The following is a 4,504-nucleotide window of genomic DNA, read 5'->3' as shown; positions in this document are numbered from 1 at the left end:
ACCTACACCAGCACCTCCAACACCAGCTACAAGTGGAAGACCATCCTTTCCATATGGAGATCCAACCCCTCCACGACCAGTCACACCCGCACCAGCCATGCCTGCTCCAACTGGGAGACCATCCTTTCCATAGGGAGACCCAAACCCCCCGGCACCAGCTACACCAGCACCACCAAGCCCAGCTCCAACTGGGAGACCATCCTTTCCATAGGGAGACCCAAACCCCCCGGCACCAGCTACACCAGCACCACCAAGCCCAGCTCCAACTGGGAGACCATCCTTTCCATAGGGAGACCCAAACCCCCCGGCACCAGCTACACCAGCACCACCAAGCCCAGCTCCAACTGGGAGACCATCCTTTCCATAGGGAGATCCAAAACCACCTGCACCAGCTACACCACCACCAATACCAGCTCCAGCTGGGAGGCCATCCTTTCCATAGGGAGATCCAACACCCCCTGCACCAGCTACACCTGCATCACCAATACCAGCTCCAGGTGGGAGACCACCCTTTCCATAGGGAGACCCCAAACTGCCTGCACCAGCTACATCAGAACCAGCCCCAACTGGGAGGCCATCCTTTCCATAGGGAGATCCAACACCACCAAGACCAACCACACCAGTACCACCAATGCCTTCTCCAGCTGGGAAACCATCCTTTCCATAGGGAGATCCAACTCCCCCTGGACCAGTGACACCAAGACCAGCTACACCAGCTCCAGGTGGCAGACCATCCTTTCCATAGGGAGACCCAATTCCCCCTGCACCACCTACACCAACACCACCAACACCAGTTCCAAGTGGGAGACCATCCTTTCCATAGAGAGACCCAACACCTCCAAGACCAGCCACACCAGCACCAGCTCCTGCTGGGAGACCATCCTGTCCATAAGGGCCTGCACCACCTACACCAACACCACCAACACCAGTTCCAAGTGGGAGACCATCCTTTCCATAGAGAGACCCAACACCTCCAAGACCAGCCACACCAGCACCAGCTCCTGCTGGGAGACCATCCTTTCCATAAGGGGATCCAACACCTCCAAGACCACCTACACCAGCACCATCCATGCCTGCTCCAGCTGGGAGACCATTCTTTCCATAGGGAGAACCAACACCTCCAAGACCACCTACACCAGCACCAGCTCCAGATGGGAGACCATCCTTCCCATAATGGGATCCAGCACCTCCAACACCAGCACCACCCATGCCTGCTCCAACTGGGAGACCATCCTTTCCATAGGGAGATCCAAGACCAGCTACACCAGCACCAGCTCCAGATGGGAGACCATCCTTTCCATAATGGGATCCAACACCAGCACCACCTATGCCAGCTCCAACTGGGAGACCATCCTTTCCATAGGGAGACCCAACTCCCCCAGCACCAGATACATCAGCACCTCCAACACCAGCTCCAGCTGGGAGACCATCCTTTCCATAGGGAGACCCAACACCTCCAAGACCAGCCACACCAGCACCAACTATGCCTGCTCCAGCTCCAGGTGGGAGGCCATCCTTTCCATAGGGAGATCCAACAACCCCAGCTCCAGGTGGGAGGACATCCTTTCCATAGGGAGATCCAACAACCCCTGCACCAGCTACACCAGCCCCAGCCCCAAGTGGGAGACCATCCTTTCCATAGGTTGACCCAACTCCCCCGACACCAGCACCACCAAGTCCATCTCCAGATGGGAGACCATCCTTTCCATAGGGAGCTTTCCATAGGGAGATCCAACAACCCCAGCTCCAGGTGGGAGGACATCCTTTCCATAGGGAGATCCAACAACCCCTGCACCAGCTACACCAGCCCCAGCCCCAAGTGGGAGACCATCCTTTCCATAGGTTGACCCAACTCCCCCGACACCAGCACCACCAAGTCCATCTCCAGATGGGAGACCATCCTTTCCATAGGGAGATCCAACAACCCCTGCACCAGCTAACCCAGCCCCAACTGGGAGGCCATCCTTTCCATAGGGAGACCCAAAACCCCCTGCCCCAGCGACACCAGCACCAACACCAGCTGCAATTGGGAGACCATCCTTTCCATAGGGAGATCCAACACCACCTACACCAGCACCTCCAACGCCAGCCCCAACTGCAAGACCATCTTTTCCATAAGGAGATCCAACACCTCCAAAACCACCAACTGCAGCTCCACCAACTCCAGCTCCAACTGGTAGGCCATCCTTTCCATAGGGAGAACCAAAACCCTCTGTACCAGCTACACCAGCACCACCAACACCTGCTCCAAGTGGCTGGCCATCTGGACCATACAATGCCACCATTTCTCCTGGAGAACTTCCACCTACACCAGATGTAGCCCCGCCTCCAGCTGGAAGACCACTCGGGCCATACAGTAAGCCAGACCTTCCTGCCTGACCTGTGTAGCCACTATTATGAGGTGTCAGCCCTTCCCTGCCATAGGGAGTCCCTGGATGTCCTTCTCTGTTCATACTTGCCCCATGCATATCACCCACAGCTGGCAGACCATCTTGGCCATAGGGTGACCTCACTCCTCCTGCAACCTCTGCACCTGCAGCCTCATTTCTAACTCCAGTCCCTGGACTTGTCTTTGAACAGATCACCCTTCCCACCCTTCCCATCTCCCACTCCTGAACCAGCATCACGTCCACCTAACACAGAACTTCCATCAGCAGCACCTAATCTCCCAACACCCCCAAAGCCAGCTCTGTAACTAGCATCACTTAATTCACCAGCCTTGTCCTGCTGAGAGCCCACACCTCCATCACCCATGTCAACGCTGAGAGCATCCAGCACACCATCATCTCTGCCATGCCACCCTTCCCCTGCTCCTCCTAAGCCATCACCAGTATCTGCTCTGCCTGCAATGGAATCCTTGCCGTGCACAGGCCTCAATCCACTTTTGCCTCTTAAACCTCCTAAGCCAAAGCTAATACCATCATTTCCCACTGAGTCTCCAGCTAGGTCTGCTCCAGCAAACTGCCCAGTCCCCAGCCTTCCATCTCTGGGGGCTCCACGACGCCCAGCTTTTCCCAAAAATCTATGGCTTCCATCAACATCAACGGCGTGGCCTTGACTGCCACCTTGACCTCTTTGGTACCAGCCATCTTTTTCTACACCAGTGTCCATAGGCTGATCTTCATCACCAGCATATTCTCTGCGTCGAGGTCTCTTAGCCCCATCTTCACCTGGTGATGTTTCTTTCTGCCACTCAGATTTCTCCCTTTCCCCTTCTTCACCTGGTCTCCTCTTTCCTTTGGCATCTGTATGGAAGATGCATTGTGTGATTGGAGGAGATATTTGCAGGAAAAGAGAGGAAAAAAAACAAACAAACAAACAGACAATCAATAGGTCATGTGCTGCATCAACAACCAAAGAAAATGTGTCAGAAAATGTGTCAGAAAATGTGTCAGAAAATGTGTTGTAATTTCATTTTCAGACACAGAAACATCAAATATTTAAAATAAATCTAAGGTTCCATTCAAATCCTGAATTTTTTCAGTGTCACATTCAGATATAATTGTACATTTCTTGGCCAAGGGGCTTAGGTTATCCCTGGGCCTCATGAGCTCTTTCTGCCTCCTGCCTCCAGCCCTGGAGGAGTTAGGGGATGTCCTGCATGCAGAGTGGCCACCAGCCCCCACCCCTAAATTAGGATCTCACTGCTACAGAGACAGGTTGTGTGTTTGGCATCCTGCTTTTTAGAGATGGCCAACCTGAAGACTAAAGATTCCAGCTGTGTGAATAGCTGTGTGTTAATCCAAAATTCAGGGGTTTCAAGGTCACTTGCCAGTTTGATTTCCAGGTATCATGATATCCTTTCTGTAGAGCATTATCAGCTCAGTGAAATCTGTGGGCAGCTGCTTTGTGTGTCCTACTCAACCTGCACTGTTTCTGAAAGGTCATTGAGAAAGCCAAGAGAGCCATGGCAAGAGATCTCCTTTTGCTGCAGCAGGATCTCAGAAGAAACCAAAGCAATGACCTTTCAGAAGCAAAAAAACCATGAGCCTGGTGACTGTTAATCTGCTTGCACTGGAAGGAGCATTTCCCATCTTCACAGCTCCCTTTGAGCTGCTTCTAATGTTTAACCTCTAATTTGGAAAAGAAAAACACTATCTGCCATGGTACTGTTGAATAGGACTGATAGTCTAGAGCTGAGAGCACTGCAAGCTCGTTGATGCCCCATAAGCTGTGCTGTGACACAGTGACAGCTTCAGAAGCATGTGTAGAGACATGGCTATGCCTTTTTCAGTAACTGATGGACAACATGCTGCTCCACAGGAGCTGCAGATTGAATAAGCCAACAGGATTTGTCTGGAGTAATAAAAATGTGTCTCTTCTGAAAAGGAAGGAGGGGCACAGAATCGTTAAGGTTAGAAAGGACTTTCATCAAGTCCAACACTCCCATGACCACGAAACCATGTCCCCAGATGCCATGTCCACATGTTTTTTGAACCCCTCCAGGGATGGGGACTCCAGCACCTCCCTGGGCAGCCTGGGCCAAGGCCTCACCACTCTGCCA

The 4,504-nt window shown here is 52.7% G+C and overlaps 1 pseudogene; it reads left to right on the top strand.

The window, feature by feature from the left end:
* The first annotated feature begins 442 nt into the window (after positions 1–442).
* Positions 443–4,281, top strand: LOC103782029 (annotated as a pseudogene).
* The last annotated feature ends 223 nt before the right edge of the window (positions 4,282–4,504 follow it).

This window comes from Merops nubicus, unplaced genomic scaffold, assembly GCF_000691845.1.
Source record: "Merops nubicus isolate BGI_N331 unplaced genomic scaffold, ASM69184v1 scaffold231, whole genome shotgun sequence".
Classification (NCBI taxonomy): Eukaryota; Metazoa; Chordata; class Aves; order Coraciiformes; family Meropidae; genus Merops; species Merops nubicus.
The sequence above is the reverse complement of the archived record's forward strand: the minus strand, read 5'-3'. Positions and strand labels throughout refer to the sequence as shown.